Source organism: Rhinoderma darwinii, unplaced genomic scaffold, assembly GCF_050947455.1.
Source record: "Rhinoderma darwinii isolate aRhiDar2 unplaced genomic scaffold, aRhiDar2.hap1 Scaffold_737, whole genome shotgun sequence".
NCBI classification, from domain to species: domain Eukaryota; kingdom Metazoa; phylum Chordata; class Amphibia; order Anura; family Rhinodermatidae; genus Rhinoderma; species Rhinoderma darwinii.
In genome coordinates, this window is record NW_027464299.1 from 45,324 (window position 1) to 63,578 (window position 18,255).

Here is an 18,255-nt window from a genome sequence, read left to right on the forward strand (position 1 = left end):
CAACACTGCAACAGCCGGCCGCCAGGCTGTCTTTTTTTTGCACAGCTAGTTGCCTCCAGGAGGCCACAAGAGGGAGACAAGGGACTGCAAAATGGAAAATAGGCATCCACCAACTTTACAGACAACTTCTCCTTGCTCCTACAACCTCCATCCTTGCACAGTTTGTTATTCTTCTAGGTAACATAGTAACAAATCCAAATTGCTGCTCTCTTTGTAGGCAAGCAAGGCTTTGTTGCAACTGCAATTCTTACTTCTTCTTGAAATGTAGGGACGACAGTACATTCCATCACATCCATCTAGTGTACACAGGTAGGTCCATTGTGGCGGGCAGGCGAGCGGGCGGGCTGCTTTATTGGCTGTTTGCTGTTCCCCTACTCCACTCCACTATTTGACTGTTGTGCTGCATCAATCAATCAATCAATCAATCAATCAATCAATCAATCAATCAATCAATCAATCAATCAATCAATCAATCAATCAGTGGCTGGCTCAGGTGCAGCTCTTTAACTTACCTAAAAGGGAGGGCGGAGAGAAGACAAGGAAGGTGAATGAGGTGTTCCAATGTGAAATGCCGGAAACACAGAAACACAGACGACACACAACAAGAGGTGGCAATCTATTCATTAATTGCATTTAATCAATGAGCTCATTATCACTCATGCATTGTCCAACAGGTGTTGAAATAATGGGATTAAAAGGGGAGATCCCTTCAGAAAGACAGAAACAATAGCAAAGACAAAAAACACTTTTGGAATCTGCTTTTAGTCAACACATAAGGAAAGGGTGCACCGGTCCTGGAAATACTGCAATACCAGGTCAATGCGTGGAGTGGACAGAGCAAGCTCTATTTCCATCTCCCTGTTCTAAAAATCCATTTAATATATGGTCCCCAGATAGGGGACGTATCAGATATTAAACTGATAAGAACAGATACTACACTTGATCTTAGCCAAAAGGCAGAGAAGCGATAACCCGAACGGGCCGCGCGTTGCCCGAGCCTGCCCGATACTGCTGTTCAGCCCTTGCAGCGATTCAGCCTACTTCTAGGCAATTCCATGGGGCCCTGCAGGCTCACACACTCACAGCTACACGGGAGGTGAATAAAGGCCGGAGAGGAAGCCAGACAGGATTTGCTTCTTTTGCTTGCACCACAATGCAGTGCTGAAAGAGGAGGAATCTACATAAAAACGCCTTCCTGGCAACGCCCAAATGCCCTGCTGCCATGCAGATAAACACTGGCAGCGGCAGCAAGTGCATGCCCACAGCCACCCCTTGTTCCTTCACACCTTGTATCAGCTGTAATCCAGTCCAGTCCAGTGCTGCCTGCTGAGCAGCACTGACCAACACTGCCTGGGCCCAGGCTTTTATCTCTGAGGCCCCATTATGATGTCAGAAAGCTGGCTCTGGAATCCTGAGGGCTCCACTATGACACGTGCAAAGTTCCGTCTGAACTTTATATAAGACGGTGAGGCTCAGTCAGTCACTCAGTGTTGCCTGAGAGGGCAACACTGCAACAGCCGGCCGCCAGGCTGTCTTTTTTTTGCACAGCTAGTTGCCTCCAGGAGGCCACAAGAGGGAGACAAGGGACTGCAAAATGGAAAATAGGCATCCACCAACTTTACAGACAACTTCTCCTTGCTCCTACAACCTCCATCCTTGCACAGTTTGTTATTCTTCTAGGTAACATAGTAACAAATCCAAATTGCTGCTCTCTTTGTAGGCAAGCAAGGCTTTGTTGCAACTGCAATTCTTACTTCTTCTTGAAATGTAGGGACGACAGTACATTCCATCACATCCATCTAGTGTACACAGGTAGGTCCATTGTGGCGGGCAGGCGAGCGGGCGGGCTGCTTTATTGGCTGTTTGCTGTTCCCCTACTCCACTCCACTATTTGACTGTTGTGCTGCATCAATCAATCAATCAATCAATCAATCAATCAATCAATCAATCAATCAGTGGCTGGCTCAGGTGCAGCTCTTTAACTTACCTAAAAGGGAGGGCGGAGAGAAGACAAGGAAGGTGAATGAGGTGTTCCAATGTGAAATGCCGGAAACACAGAAACACAGACGACACACAACAAGAGGTGGCAATCTATTCATTAATTGCATTTAATCAATGAGCTCATTATCACTCATGCATTGTCCAACAGGTGTTGAAATAATGGGATTAAAAGGGGAGATCCCTTCAGAAAGACAGAAACAATAGCAAAGACAAAAAACACTTTTGGAATCTGCTTTTAGTCAACACATAAGGAAAGGGTGCACCGGTCCTGGAAATACTGCAATACCAGGTCAATGCGTGGAGTGGACAGAGCAAGCTCTAGTTCCATCTCCCCGTTCTAAAAATCCATTTAATATATGGTCCCCAGATAGGGGACGTATCAGATATTAAACTGATAAGAACAGATACTACACTTGATCTTAGCCAAAAGGCCGAGAAGCGATAACCCGAACGGGCCGCGCGTTGCCCGAGCCTGCCCGATACTGCTGTTCAGCCCTTGCAGCGATTCAGCCTACTTCTAGGCAATTCCATGGGGCCCTGCAGGCTCACACACTCACAGCTAGAAGCCAGACAGGATTTGCTTCTTTTGCTTGCACCACAATGCAGTGCTGAAAGAGGAGGAATCTACATAAAAACGCCTTCCTGGCAACGCCCAAATGCCCTGCTGCCATGCAGATAAACACTGGCAGCGGCAGCAAGTGCATGCCCACAGCCACCCCTTGTTCCTTCACACCTTGTATCAGCTGTAATCCAGTCCAGTCCAGTGCTGCCTGCTGAGCAGCACTGACCAACACTGCCTGGGCCCAGGCTTTTATCTCTGAGGCCCCATTATGATGTCAGAAAGCTGGCTCTGGAATCCTGAGGGCTCCACTATGACACGTGCAAAGTTCCGTCTGAACTTTATATAAGACGGTGAGGCTCAGTCAGTCACTCAGTGTTGCCTGAGAGGGCAACACTGCAACAGCCGGCCGCCAGGCTGTCTTTTTTTTGCACAGCTAGTTGCCTCCAGGAGGCCACAAGAGGGAGACAAGGGACTGCAAAATGGAAAATAGGCATCCACCAACTTTACAGACAACTTCTCCTTGCTCCTACAACCTCCATCCTTGCACAGTTTGTTATTCTTCTAGGTAACATAGTAACAAATCCAAATTGCTGCTCTCTTTGTAGGCAAGCAAGGCTTTGTTGCAACTGCAATTCTTACTTCTTCTTGAAATGTAGGGACGACAGTACATTCCATCACATCCATCTAGTGTACACAGGTAGGTCCATTGTGGCGGGCAGGCGAGCGGGCGGGCTGCTTTATTGGCTGTTTGCTGTTCCCCTACTCCACTCCACTATTTGACTGTTGTGCTGCATCAATCAATCAATCAATCAATCAATCAATCAATCAATCAATCAATCAATCAATCAATCAGTGGCTGGCTTAGGTGCAGCTCTTTAACTTACCTAAAAGGGAGGGCGGAGAGAAGACAAGGAAGGTGAATGAGGTGTTCCAATGTGAAATGCCGGAAACACAGAAGACACACAACAAGAGGTGGCAATCTATTCATTAATTGCATTTAATCAATGAGCTCATTATCACTCATGCATTGTCCAACAGGTGTTGAAATAATGGGATTAAAAGGGGAGATCCCTTCAGAAAGACAGAAACAATAGCAAAGACAAAAAACACTTTTGGAATCTGCTTTTAGTCAACACATAAGGAAAGGGTGCACCGGTCCTGGAAATACTGCAATACCAGGTCAATGCGTGGAGTGGACAGAGCAAGCTCTATTTCCATCTCCCTGTTCTAAAAATCCATTTAATATATGGTCCCCAGATAGGGGACGTATCAGATATTAAACTGATAAGAACAGATACTACACTTGATCTTAGCCAAAAGGCCGAGAAGCGATAACCCGAACGGGCCGCGCGTTGCCCGAGCCTGCCCGATACTGCTGTTCAGCCCTTGCAGCGATTCAGCCTACTTCTAGGCAATTCCATGGGGCCCTGCAGGCTCACACACTCACAGCTACACGGGAGGTGAATAAAGGCCGGAGAGGAAGCCAGACAGGATTTGCTTCTTTTGCTTGCACCACAATGCAGTGCTGAAAGAGGAGGAATCTACATAAAAACGCCTTCCTGGCAACGCCCAAATGCCCTGCTGCCATGCAGATAAACACTGGCAGCGGCAGCAAGTGCATGCCCACAGCCACCCCTTGTTCCTTCACACCTTGTATCAGCTGTAATCCAGTCCAGTCCAGTGCTGCCTGCTGAGCAGCACTGACCAACACTGCCTGGGCCCAGGCTTTTATCTCTGAGGCCCCATTATGATGTCAGAAAGCTGGCTCTGGAATCCTGAGGGCTCCACTATGACACGTGCAAAGTTCCGTCTGAACTTTATATAAGACGGTGAGGCTCAGTCAGTCACTCAGTGTTGCCTGAGAGGGCAACACTGCAACAGCCGGCCGCCAGGCTGTCTTTTTTTTGCACAGCTAGTTGCCTCCAGGAGGCCACAAGAGGGAGACAAGGGACTGCAAAATGGAAAATAGGCATCCACCAACTTTACAGACAACTTCTCCTTGCTCCTACAACCTCCATCCTTGCACAGTTTGTTATTCTTCTAGGTAACATAGTAACAAATCCAAATTGCTGCTCTCTTTGTAGGCAAGCAAGGCTTTGTTGCAACTGCAATTCTTACTTCTTCTTGAAATGTAGGGACGACAGTACATTCCATCACATCCATCTAGTGTACACAGGTAGGTCCATTGTGGCGGGCAGGCGAGCGGGCGGGCTGCTTTATTGGCTGTTTGCTGTTCCCCTACTCCACTCCACTATTTGACTGTTGTGCTGCATCAATCAATCAATCAATCAATCAATCAATCAATCAATCAATCAATCAATCAGTGGCTGGCTCAGGTGCAGCTCTTTAACTTACCTAAAAGGGAGGGCGGAGAGAAGACAAGGAAGGTGAATGAGGTGTTCCAATGTGAAATGCCGGAAACACAGAAACACAGACGACACACAACAAGAGGTGGCAATCTATTCATTAATTGCATTTAATCAATGAGCTCATTATCACTCATGCATTGTCCAACAGGTGTTGAAATAATGGGATTAAAAGGGGAGATCCCTTCAGAAAGACAGAAACAATAGCAAAGACAAAAAACACTTTTGGAATCTGCTTTTAGTCAACACATAAGGAAAGGGTGCACCGGTCCTGGAAATACTGCAATACCAGGTCAATGCGTGGAGTGGACAGAGCAAGCTCTATTTCCATCTCCCTGTTCTAAAAATCCATTTAATATATGGTCCCCAGATAGGGGACGTATCAGATATTAAACTGATAAGAACAGATACTACACTTGATCTTAGCCAAAAGGCCGAGAAGCGATAACCCGAACGGGCCGCGCGTTGCCCGAGCCTGCCCGATACTGCTGTTCAGCCCTTGCAGCGATTCAGCCTACTTCTAGGCAATTCCATGGGGCCCTGCAGGCTCACACACTCACAGCTACACGGGAGGTGAATAAAGGCCGGAGAGGAAGCCAGACAGGATTTGCTTCTTTTGCTTGCACCACAATGCAGTGCTGAAAGAGGAGGAATCTACATAAAAACGCCTTCCTGGCAACGCCCAAATGCCCTGCTGCCATGCAGATAAACACTGGCAGCGGCAGCAAGTGCATGCCCACAGCCACCCCTTGTTCCTTCACACCTTGTATCAGCTGTAATCCAGTCCAGTCCAGTGCTGCCTGCTGAGCAGCACTGACCAACACTGCCTGGACCCAGGCTTTTATCTCTGAGGCCCCATTATGATGTCAGAAAGCTGGCTCTGGAATCCTGAGGGCTCCACTATGACACGTGCAAAGTTCCGTCTGAACTTTATATAAGACGGTGAGGCTCAGTCAGTCACTCAGTGTTGCCTGAGAGGGCAACACTGCAACAGCCGGCCGCCAGGCTGTCTTTTTTTTGCACAGCTAGTTGCCTCCAGGAGGCCACAAGAGGGAGACAAGGGACTGCAAAATGGAAAATAGGCATCCACCAACTTTACAGACAACTTCTCCTTGCTCCTACAACCTCCATCCTTGCACAGTTTGTTATTCTTCTAGGTAACATAGTAACAAATCCAAATTGCTGCTCTCTTTGTAGGCAAGCAAGGCTTTGTTGCAACTGCAATTCTTACTTCTTCTTGAAATGTAGGGACGACAGTACATTCCATCACATCCATCTAGTGTACACAGGTAGGTCCATTGTGGCGGGCAGGCGAGCGGGCGGGCTGCTTTATTGGCTGTTTGCTGTTCCCCTACTCCACTCCACTATTTGACTGTTGTGCTGCATCAATCAATCAATCAATCAATCAATCAATCAATCAATCAATCAATCAATCAATCAATCAATCAATCAGTGGCTGGCTCAGGTGCAGCTCTTTAACTTACCTAAAAGGGAGGGCGGAGAGAAGACAAGGAAGGTGAATGAGGTGTTCCAATGTGAAATGCCGGAAACACAGAAACACAGACGACACACAACAAGAGGTGGCAATCTATTCATTAATTGCATTTAATCAATGAGCTCATTATCACTCATGCATTGTCCAACAGGTGTTGAAATAATGGGATTAAAAGGGGAGATCCCTTCAGAAAGACAGAAACAATAGCAAAGACAAAAAACACTTTTGGAATCTGCTTTTAGTCAACACATAAGGAAAGGGTGCACCGGTCCTGGAAATACTGCAATACCAGGTCAATGCGTGGAGTGGACAGAGCAAGCTCTATTTCCATCTCCCTGTTCTAAAAATCCATTTAATATATGGTCCCCAGATAGGGGACGTATCAGATATTAAACTGATAAGAACAGATACTACACTTGATCTTAGCCAAAAGGCCGAGAAGCGATAACCCGAACGGGCCGCGCGTTGCCCGAGCCTGCCCGATACTGCTGTTCAGCCCTTGCAGCGATTCAGCCTACTTCTAGGCAATTCCATGGGGCCCTGCAGGCTCACACACTCACAGCTACACGGGAGGTGAATAAAGGCCGGAGAGGAAGCCAGACAGGATTTGCTTCTTTTGCTTGCACCACAATGCAGTGCTGAAAGAGGAGGAATCTACATAAAAACGCCTTCCTGGCAACGCCCAAATGCCCTGCTGCCATGCAGATAAACACTGGCAGCGGCAGCAAGTGCATGCCCACAGCCACCCCTTGTTCCTTCACACCTTGCATCAGCTGTAATCCAGTCCAGTCCAGTGCTGCCTGCTGAGCAGCACTGACCAACACTGCCTGGGCCCAGGCTTTTATCTCTGAGGCCCCATTATGATGTCAGAAAGCTGGCTCTGGAATCCTGAGGGCTCCACTATGACACGTGCAAAGTTCCGTCTGAACTTTATATAAGACGGTGAGGCTCAGTCAGTCACTCAGTGTTGCCTGAGAGGGCAACACTGCAACAGCCGGCCGCCAGGCTGTCTTTTTTTTGCACAGCTAGTTGCCTCCAGGAGGCCACAAGAGGGAGACAAGGGACTGCAAAATGGAAAATAGGCATCCACCAACTTTACAGACAACTTCTCCTTGCTCCTACAACCTCCATCCTTGCACAGTTTGTTATTCTTCTAGGTAACATAGTAACAAATCCAAATTGCTGCTCTCTTTGTAGGCAAGCAAGGCTTTGTTGCAACTGCAATTCTTACTTCTTCTTGAAATGTAGGGACGACAGTACATTCCATCACATCCATCTAGTGTACACAGGTAGGTCCATTGTGGCGGGCAGGCGAGCGGGCGGGCTGCTTTATTGGCTGTTTGCTGTTCCCCTACTCCACTCCACTATTTGACTGTTGTGCTGCATCAATCAATCAATCAATCAATCAATCAATCAATCAATCAATCAATCAGTGGCTGGCTCAGGTGCAGCTCTTTAACTTACCTAAAAGGGAGGGCGGAGAGAAGACAAGGAAGGTGAATGAGGTGTTCCAATGTGAAATGCCGGAAACACAGAAACACAGACGACACACAACAAGAGGTGGCAATCTATTCATTAATTGCATTTAATCAATGAGCTCATTATCACTCATGCATTGTCCAACAGGTGTTGAAATAATGGGATTAAAAGGGGAGATCCCTTCAGAAAGACAGAAACAATAGCAAAGACAAAAAACACTTTTGGAATCTGCTTTTAGTCAACACATAAGGAAAGGGTGCACCGGTCCTGGAAATACTGCAATACCAGGTCAATGCGTGGAGTGGACAGAGCAAGCTCTATTTCCATCTCCCTGTTCTAAAAATCCATTTAATATATGGTCCCCAGATAGGGGACGTATCAGATATTAAACTGATAAGAACAGATACTACACTTGATCTTAGCCAAAAGGCCGAGAAGCGATAACCCGAACGGGCCGCGCGTTGCCCGAGCCTGCCCGATACTGCTGTTCAGCCCTTGCAGCGATTCAGCCTACTTCTAGGCAATTCCATGGGGCCCTGCAGGCTCACACACTCACAGCTACACGGGAGGTGAATAAAGGCCGGAGAGGAAGCCAGACAGGATTTGCTTCTTTTGCTTGCACCACAATGCAGTGCTGAAAGAGGAGGAATCTACATAAAAACGCCTTCCTGGCAACGCCCAAATGCCCTGCTGCCATGCAGATAAACACTGGCAGCGGCAGCAAGTGCATGCCCACAGCCACCCCTTGTTCCTTCACACCTTGTATCAGCTGTAATCCAGTCCAGTCCAGTGCTGCCTGTTGAGCAGCACTGACCAACACTGCCTGGGCCCAGGCTTTTATCTCTGAGGCCCCATTATGATGTCAGAAAGCTGGCTCTGGAATCCTGAGGGCTCCACTATGACACGTGCAAAGTTCCGTCTGAACTTTATATAAGACGGTGAGGCTCAGTCAGTCACTCAGTGTTGCCTGAGAGGGCAACACTGCAACAGCCGGCCGCCAGGCTGTCTTTTTTTTGCACAGCTAGTTGCCTCCAGGAGGCCACAAGAGGGAGACAAGGGACTGCAAAATGGAAAATAGGCATCCACCAACTTTACAGACAACTTCTCCTTGCTCCTACAACCTCCATCCTTGCACAGTTTGTTATTCTTCTAGGTAACATAGTAACAAATCCAAATTGCTGCTCTCTTTGTAGGCAAGCAAGGCTTTGTTGCAACTGCAATTCTTACTTCTTCTTGAAATGTAGGGACGACAGTACATTCCATCACATCCATCTAGTGTACACAGGTAGGTCCATTGTGGCGGGCAGGCGAGCGGGCGGGCTGCTTTATTGGCTGTTTGCTGTTCCCCTACTCCACTCCACTATTTGACTGTTGTGCTGCATCAATCAATCAATCAATCAATCAATCAATCAATCAGTGGCTGGCTCAGGTGCAGCTCTTTAACTTACCTAAAAGGGAGGGCGGAGAGAAGACAAGGAAGGTGAATGAGGTGTTCCAATGTGAAATGCCGGAAACACAGAAACACAGACGACACACAACAAGAGGTGGCAATCTATTCATTAATTGCATTTAATCAATGAGCTCATTATCACTCATGCATTGTCCAACAGGTGTTGAAATAATGGGATTAAAAGGGGAGATCCCTTCAGAAAGACAGAAACAATAGCAAAGACAAAAAACACTTTTGGAATCTGCTTTTAGTCAACACATAAGGAAAGGGTGCACCGGTCCTGGAAATACTGCAATACCAGGTCAATGCGTGGAGTGGACAGAGCAAGCTCTATTTCCATCTCCCTGTTCTAAAAATCCATTTAATATATGGTCCCCAGATAGGGGACGTATCAGATATTAAACTGATAAGAACAGATACTACACTTGATCTTAGCCAAAAGGCCGAGAAGCGATAACCCGAACGGGCCGCGCGTTGCCCGAGCCTGCCCGATACTGCTGTTCAGCCCTTGCAGCGATTCAGCCTACTTCTAGGCAATTCCATGGGGCCCTGCAGGCTCACACACTCACAGCTACACGGGAGGTGAATAAAGGCCGGAGAGGAAGCCAGACAGGATTTGCTTCTTTTGCTTGCACCACAATGCAGTGCTGAAAGAGGAGGAATCTACATAAAAACGCCTTCCTGGCAACGCCCAAATGCCCTGCTGCCATGCAGATAAACACTGGCAGCGGCAGCAAGTGCATGCCCACAGCCACCCCTTGTTCCTTCACACCTTGTATCAGCTGTAATCCAGTCCAGTCCAGTGCTGCCTGCTGAGCAGCACTGACCAACACTGCCTGGGCCCAGGCTTTTATCTCTGAGGCCCCATTATGATGTCAGAAAGCTGGCTCTGGAATCCTGAGGGCTCCACTATGACACGTGCAAAGTTCCGTCTGAACTTTATATAAGACGGTGAGGCTCAGTCAGTCACTCAGTGTTGCCTGAGAGGGCAACACTGCAACAGCCGGCCGCCAGGCTGTCTTTTTTTTGCACAGCTAGTTGCCTCCAGGAGGCCACAAGAGGGAGACAAGGGACTGCAAAATGGAAAATAGGCATCCACCAACTTTACAGACAACTTCTCCTTGCTCCTACAACCTCCATCCTTGCACAGTTTGTTATTCTTCTAGGTAACATAGTAACAAATCCAAATTGCTGCTCTCTTTGTAGGCAAGCAAGGCTTTGTTGCAACTGCAATTCTTACTTCTTCTTGAAATGTAGGGACGACAGTACATTCCATCACATCCATCTAGTGTACACAGGTAGGTCCATTGTGGCGGGCAGGCGAGCGGGCGGGCTGCTTTATTGGCTGTTTGCTGTTCCCCTACTCCACTCCACTATTTGACTGTTGTGCTGCATCAATCAATCAATCAATCAATCAATCAATCAATCAATCAATCAATCAATCAATCAATCAATCAATCAATCAATCAGTGGCTGGCTCAGGTGCAGCTCTTTAACTTACCTAAAAGGGAGGGCGGAGAGAAGACAAGGAAGGTGAATGAGGTGTTCCAATGTGAAATGCCGGAAACACAGAAACACAGACGACACACAACAAGAGGTGGCAATCTATTCATTAATTGCATTTAACCCCTTAAGGACGCAGCCTAGTTTTGGCCTTAAGGCTCAGAGCCCATTTTTCAAATCTGACATATTTCACTTTATGTGGTAATAACGTCGGAATGCTTAAACCTACCCAAGCGATTCTGAGATTGTTTTCTCGTGACACATTGGGCTTCATGTTCGTGGTAAAATTTGGTCGATATATTCAGTGTTTATTGGTGAAAAATTGCAAAATGTAGAGAAAATTTTGAAAAAATTGCATTTTTCTGAATTTAAATGCATCTGCTTGTAAAACAGACGGTTATACCACCCAAAATAGTTACTAGTTCACATTTCCCATATGTCTACTTTAGATTGGCATCGTTTTTTGAACATTTTTTTTATTTTTCTTGGACGTTACAAGGCTTAGAACATAAACAGCAATTTCTCATATTTTTAAGAAAATTTCAAAAGCCTTTTTTTTAAGGTACCTCTTGAGTTCTGAAGTGGCTTTGTGGGGCCTATGTATTAGAAACCCTGATAAAACACCCCATTTTAAAAACTAGACCCCTCAAAGTATTCAAAACAGCAGTTAGAAAGTTTTTTAACCCTTCAGGCATTTCACAGGAATTAAAGCAAAGTGGAGGTGAAATTTGCAAATTTCATTTTTCTTGCTGAATTTCAATTTTATTCATTTTTTTTTCTGTAACACAGAAGGTTTTACCAGAGAAACACTACTAAATATGTATTCTCCAGATTCTGCAGTTTTTAGAAATGTCCCACATGTGGCCCTACTGCGCTCGTGGACTAAAACACAAGCCCTAGAAGCAAAGAAGCACCTAGTGCATTTTGAGGCCCCTTTTTTATTAGAATATATTTTAGGCAGCATGCCAGGTTTGAAGAGGTGTTGAGGTGTCAAAACAGTAGGAATCCCCCAATAGTGACCCCATTTTGGAAACTACACCCCTCAAGGAATTCATTTAGGGTTGTTGTTACCATTTTGACCGCACAGTTTTTTCACAGCACGTATTTGAATTGGGCTCTGAAATGAAAAAAATGTCATTTTTTCAAATAAAATGTCATTTGTGATCAAAATTTCTTATTTTCACAAGGAACAAAATACCCCATTTTGTTGCCCAATTTGTCCTTAGTGTGGCAATACCCCATTTGTGGTGATAAACTGCCGTTTGGGCCCATGGGAGGGCTCAGAAGGAAAGGAGCGCTATATGTTTGTTGGAGTCCAGATTTTGTTGGATTGGTTTTCGGGTGCCATGTCGCATTTGCAGAGCCTCAGAGGTATCAAAGCAATGGAAACCCACCAAAAGTGACCCCATTTTGGAAACTACACCCCTCAAGGAATTCATTTATGGTTGTTGTTAGCATTTTGACCACACAGTTTTTTCACAGCACCTATTTCAATTGGGCTGTGACATTAAAAAAATGACATTTTTTCCAATAAGATGTAATTTTTTACCAAAATTTCTTATTTTCACAGGGAACAAAATACTCAATTTTGTTGCCCAATTTCTCCTGAGTACATCAATACCCCATTTGTGGCAATAAACTGCCGTTTGGGCCCATGGGAGGCCTCAGAAGGGAAGGAGCGCTGTGTGTTCTTTGGAGTACAGATTTTGCTGGTTTGGTTTTCGGGTGCCATGTCGCATTTGCAGAGCCCCAGAGGTATCAAAGCAATGGAAACCCACCAGAAGTGACCCCATTTTGGAAACTACACCCCTCAAGGAATTCATTTATGGGTAATGTGACCATTTAGACTCCATAGTTTCTTCACAGAACTAATTTGAATTGGGCTGGGAATTAAAAAAATATATATTTTTTCCAATAATATGTCATTTTAGCTCAAAAATTCTTATTTTCACAAGAAATAAAATACTCCATTCTGTTGCCCAATTTGTCCTGAGTGCGGCAATACCCCATTTGTGGTGATAAACTGCCGTTTGGGCCCATGGGAGGGCTCAGAAGGAAAGGAGCGCTGTGTGTTCTTTGGAGTCCAGATTTTGCTGGATTGGTTTTCGGGTGCCATGTCGCATTTGCAGAGCCCCAGAGGTATCAAAGCAATAGAAACCAACCACAAATGACCCCATTTTGGAAACTACACCCCTCAAGGAATTCATTTATGGGTGTTGTGACCATTTTGACCCCATAGTTTTTTCACAGAACTTATTTGAATTGGGCTGGGAATGAAAACAAAATTATTTTTTTCAAATAATATGTAGTTTTGGCTGAAAATTTCTTATTTTCACAAGAAACAAAATACCCCATTCTGTTGCGCAATTTGTTCTGAGTGCCGCAATACCCCATTTGTTGTGATAAACTGCCATTTGGGCCCATGGGAGGGCTCAGAAGGAAAGGACCACCATTTGGCCTACTGGGGATTTTCTAGTGCGAAGTCATGTATGCAGAAGCCCCTGAGGTACCAGAACAGTTGAAACCCCCAAGAAGTGACCCCGTTTTAAAAACTACACCCTTAAGGCATTCATCTAGAGGTGTAGTGGCCATTTTGACCGGAGACCTACACCCCATAAACTGTAATGTGGGTTCTCCCGGGTATGGCAATACCCTACATGTGGCTGTTATCAGCTGCCTGGACACACAGCAGGGATCAGAGGGGAAAGACGAGGGGGGATAAGCTGTGTGGAGTGCATCAGGGTAAGTAAAATTGGGGTAAATTATAAACCAAGGGATGTATGATAAATTTTAAAACACTTTCATACAGAGCTCTGGTTATTCGGGACACGTGTCACATTGATATATTGTGTCATCCCTTACCCCCTCTTATAGCAGACTTTGCACCTCTTTTGACTTTTTCCCTTCTTGCCAGTTTGGGGAACTTCTCCTGGAAAGTGTTGCCCTGGTACGATGCGTGTGGGCTCGCTTCCAGAAGTACTGGGTGCCCCCCCCTTCTTGGTCCCTAAAGATTAGGTTCTTGATAATCACCTCTTGAAATTCCAGGAAAGTTCCCGTCTGGCCTGCACATCGACGTAGCATGTACGCATTGTACAATGCCATCTGTATGATGTGCCCGGCCAGCTTCTTATACCACACCGCATGGCGCTGTAGGGCTTCAGGGCTTGATCTTACAAGTCCATCCCTCCCATGTACCTATTGTAGTCCAGGATGCAGTCTGGTTTGGGGGTGGCCTTTCCTTCATATATCCTAAACCTGTAGGTATACTCTGATGCACTCTCACAGCTTATACATCTTCACGCCATACCTTGCCCTCTTACCCGGCAGGTACTCGCGGAATTGAACCCTCCCTTTAAAATGTACCAGGGACTCATCAATAGAAATACACTTCTCAGGGGTGTATGCTTGGGAAAACCGGGCACTGGAACGGTCTAATAGGGGTCTCCGTTTATACAAACGGTCAAAACTGGGGTCATCTCGGGGTGGGCACGGCTCATTATCAGTATAATGTAAGAAGCGAAGTATTGCCTCATTTATTTATTTTTTTAGGTTCCAGTTCAGTTCTGAAGTTGCTTTGAGGGGCCCATATATTAGAAACCCCTATCAAACACCCCATTTTAGAAACTAGACCCCTCAAAGTATCCACAACAGCATTTAGAAAGTTTATGAACCCTTTAGGTGTTTCACGGGAATTTAGAGCAAAGTAGAGGTGAAATTTACATTTTTTTTTTTGTCAGAAAATCCTCTTTATACCATTTTTTTTATAACACAAAAGGATTTATCAGAGAAACGCAACTCAATACTTATTGCCCAGATTCTGCAGTTTTGAGAAATATCCCACATGTGGCCCTCGTGCGGTAATGGACTGAAGCATCGGCCTCCGAAGCAAAGGAGCACCTAGTGGATTTTGAAGCATCTTTTTTATTAGGCACCATGTCCGGTTTGAAGAGGTCTTGTGGTGCCAAAACATTGGGAACCCCCCAAAAGTGACCCCAATTTGGAAACTAGACCCCTTGAGGAATCCATTGTAGTTTTCTTGGGGTGCATGCGGCTTTTTGATCAGTTTTTATTCTATTTTTAGGTGGCGTGGTGACTAAAAAACAGCAATTGTACGATTGTTTTTTTTTTCGTTTTTTTTTACAGCGTTCACCGTGCGCTATAAATGACATATTCACTTTATTCTGCGGGGCGATACGATTACGGCGATACCAGATGTTTATAGTTTTTTTTTATGTCTTATGGCGTTTGCACAATAAAATAAGTTTTGTAAACAATCATTCACTTTTGGTGTTACCTTATTCTAAGAGGCATAAAGTTTTTATTTTTCAATCAATAAAGCCGTGCGAGGACTTATTTTTTGCGTAACGAACTGTAGTTTCGATCAGTACCATTTTTAGGTACATGCGACTTTTTGATCTCTTTTTATTCAATTTTTTGGGAGGTGAAGTGACCAAAGAATTGTGATTGTGGTTCGGTTTATTATTTATTTTTTTTACGGCGTTCACCGTGCGGGATAAATAATGAAATAATTTTGTAGTTCAGGCCGTTACGGACGCGGCGATACCAATTATGTATAGTTTATTTGTTTTTTTATATATTTTTATTAATAATAAAGGACTGATAAGGGAAAAAGGGGGATTTTTACTTTTAATACTTTTAAATCTTTTATTTTCTTATTTTTACACAACTTTTTTTAACTTTTTTTTTACTTTATTACTTTGTCCCACTAGGGGACATGAGGGCAGGAGGCCCTGATCGCTATTCTAATACACTGCACTACATGCGTAGTGCAGTGTATTAGAACTGTCAGCTACTCACTGACAGCAAGCATAGTGGGTCCTGACGTTGTCAGGACCCACTAGGCTTCCGTCTATGGCATCGCCGGACGCCATTGTTTGGTGTCCGGTTGCCATAGTCACCATCGCCGGCCGCTATCGCGTAGCAGGCCGGCGATGGCAGCTTAACCCCTAAAAAGCCGCGATCTCTATAGAACGCGGCTTTTAAGGGGTTAATCAGCGGGGACACAGCGATCGGTCCCCGCTGTAGGAGCTGTGACAGCTGCTGAACAAGACAGCAGCGTCACAGCTCCTGTATGTGTCGGGAGGACGGCCGAAACGGCCGTTACTCCCGAGACGTACTATTACGGCATGGAGCGCGAACGATACAGCTGCCATGACGTAATAGTACGTCAAGGAGCGGGAAGGGGTTAATCAATGAGCTCATTATCACTCATGCATTGTCCAACAGGTGTTGAAATAATGGGATTAAAAGGGGAGATCCCTTCAGAAAGACAGAAACAATAGCAAAGACAAAAAACACTTTTGGAATCTGCTTTTAGTCAACACATAAGGAAAGGGTGCACCGGTCCTGGAAATACTGCAATACCAGGTCAATGCGTGGAGTGGACAGAGCAAGCTCTATTTCCATCTCCCTGTTCTAAAAATCCATTTAATATATGGTCCCCAGATAGGGGACGTATCAGATATTAAACTGATAAGAACAGATACTACACTTGATCTTAGCCAAAAGGCCGAGAAGCGATAACCCGAACGGGCCGCGCGTTGCCCGAGCCTGCCCGATACTGCTGTTCAGCCCTTGCAGCGATTCAGCCTACTTCTAGGCAATTCCATGGGGCCCTGCAGGCTCACACACTCACAGCTACACGGGAGGTGAATAAAGGCCGGAGAGGAAGCCAGACAGGATTTGCTTCTTTTGCTTGCACCACAATGCAGTGCTGAAAGAGGAGGAATCTACATAAAAACGCCTTCCTGGCAACGCCCAAATGCCCTGCTGCCATGCAGATAAACACTGGCAGCGGCAGCAAGTGCATGCCCACAGCCACCCCTTGTTCCTTCACACCTTGTATCAGCTGTAATCCAGTCCAGTCCAGTGCTGCCTGCTGAGCAGCACTGACCAACACTGCCTGGGCCCAGGCTTTTATCTCTGAGGCCCCATTATGATGTCAGAAAGCTGGCTCTGGAATCCTGAGGGCTCCACTATGACACGTGCAAAGTTCCGTCTGAACTTTATATAAGACGGTGAGGCTCAGTCAGTCACTCAGTGTTGCCTGAGAGGGCAACACTGCAGCAGCCGGCCGCCAGGCTGTCTTTTTTTTGCACAGCTAGTTGCCTCCAGGAGGCCACAAGAGGGAGACAAGGGACTGCAAAATGGAAAATAGGCATCCACCAACTTTACAGACAACTTCTCCTTGCTCCTACAACCTCCATCCTTGCACAGTTTGTTATTCTTCTAGGTAACATAGTAACAAATCCAAATTGCTGCTCTCTTTGTAGGCAAGCAAGGCTTTGTTGCAACTGCAATTCTTACTTCTTCTTGAAATGTAGGGACGACAGTACATTCCATCACATCCATCTAGTGTACACAGGTAGGTCCATTGTGGCGGGCAGGCGAGCGGGCGGGCTGCTTTATTGGCTGTTTGCTGTTCCCCTACTCCACTCCACTATTTGACTGTTGTGCTGCATCAATCAATCAATCAATCAATCAATCAATCAATCAATCAATCAATCAATCAGTGGCTGGCTCAGGTGCAGCTCTTTAACTTACCTAAAAGGGAGGGCGGAGAGAAGACAAGGAAGGTGAATGAGGTGTTCCAATGTGAAATGCCGGAAACACAGAAACACAGACGACACACAACAAGAGGTGGCAATCTATTCATTAATTGCATTTAATCAATGAGCTCATTATCACTCATGCATTGTCCAACAGGTGTTGAAATAATGGGATTAAAAGGGGAGATCCCTTCAGAAAGACAGAAACAATAGCAAAGACAAAAAGCACTTTTGGAATCTGCTTTTAGTCAACACATAAGGAAAGGGTGCACCGGTCCTGGAAATACTGCAATACCAGGTCAATGCGTGGAGTGGACAGAGCAAGCTCTATTTCCATCTGCCTGTTCTAAAAATCCATTTAATATATGGTCCCCAGATAGGGGACGTATCAGATATTAAACTGATAAGAACAGATACTACACTTGATCTTAGCCAAAAGGCCGAGAAGCGATAACCCGAACGGGCCGCGCGTTGCCCGAGCCTGCCCGATACTGCTGTTCAGCCCTTGCAGCGATTCAGCCTACTTCTAGGCAATTCCATGGGGCCCTGCAGGCTCACACACTCACAGCTACACGGGAGGTGAATAAAGGCCGGAGAGGAAGCCAGACAGGATTTGCTTCTTTTGCTTGCACCACAATGCAGTGCTGAAAGAGGAGGAATCTACATAAAAACGCCTTCCTGGCAACGCCCAAATGCCCTGCTGCCATGCAGATAAACACTGGCAGCGGCAGCAAGTGCATGCCCACAGCCACCCCTTGTTCCTTCACACCTTGTATCAGCTGTAATCCAGTCCAGTCCAGTGCTGCCTGCTGAGCAGCACTGACCAACAC

The 18,255-nt window shown here is 45.9% G+C and overlaps 9 non-coding genes across 9 annotated transcripts; all 9 read right to left on the reverse strand.

Moving 5' to 3' along the window:
• Positions 1-778: 778 nt before the first annotated feature.
• On the reverse strand, positions 779-969 carry LOC142729962 (U2 spliceosomal RNA). The gene has a single exon (XR_012878643.1). It is a non-coding gene; the product is annotated as a U2 spliceosomal RNA (small nuclear RNA).
• A 1,284-nt stretch (positions 970-2,253) lies between these two features.
• Positions 2,254-2,444, reverse strand: LOC142730014 (U2 spliceosomal RNA). Its single transcript, XR_012878688.1, has one exon. It is a non-coding gene; the product is annotated as a U2 spliceosomal RNA (small nuclear RNA).
• A 1,261-nt stretch (positions 2,445-3,705) lies between these two features.
• Positions 3,706-3,896, reverse strand: LOC142729998 (U2 spliceosomal RNA). Its single transcript, XR_012878673.1, has one exon. It is a non-coding gene; the product is annotated as a U2 spliceosomal RNA (small nuclear RNA).
• Positions 3,897-5,184: 1,288 nt separating this feature from the next.
• On the reverse strand, positions 5,185-5,375 carry LOC142729999 (U2 spliceosomal RNA). The gene has a single exon (XR_012878674.1). It is a non-coding gene; the product is annotated as a U2 spliceosomal RNA (small nuclear RNA).
• A 1,304-nt stretch (positions 5,376-6,679) lies between these two features.
• Positions 6,680-6,870, reverse strand: LOC142730000 (U2 spliceosomal RNA). Its single transcript, XR_012878675.1, has one exon. It is a non-coding gene; the product is annotated as a U2 spliceosomal RNA (small nuclear RNA).
• Positions 6,871-8,154: 1,284 nt separating this feature from the next.
• LOC142730001 (U2 spliceosomal RNA) lies at positions 8,155-8,345 on the reverse strand. The gene has a single exon (XR_012878676.1). It is a non-coding gene; the product is annotated as a U2 spliceosomal RNA (small nuclear RNA).
• Positions 8,346-9,617: 1,272 nt separating this feature from the next.
• LOC142730003 (U2 spliceosomal RNA) lies at positions 9,618-9,808 on the reverse strand. Its single transcript, XR_012878678.1, has one exon. It is a non-coding gene; the product is annotated as a U2 spliceosomal RNA (small nuclear RNA).
• Positions 9,809-16,207: 6,399 nt separating this feature from the next.
• Positions 16,208-16,398, reverse strand: LOC142730004 (U2 spliceosomal RNA). Its single transcript, XR_012878679.1, has one exon. It is a non-coding gene; the product is annotated as a U2 spliceosomal RNA (small nuclear RNA).
• Positions 16,399-17,686: 1,288 nt separating this feature from the next.
• LOC142729978 (U2 spliceosomal RNA) lies at positions 17,687-17,877 on the reverse strand. The gene has a single exon (XR_012878657.1). It is a non-coding gene; the product is annotated as a U2 spliceosomal RNA (small nuclear RNA).
• Positions 17,878-18,255: the final 378 nt, after the last annotated feature.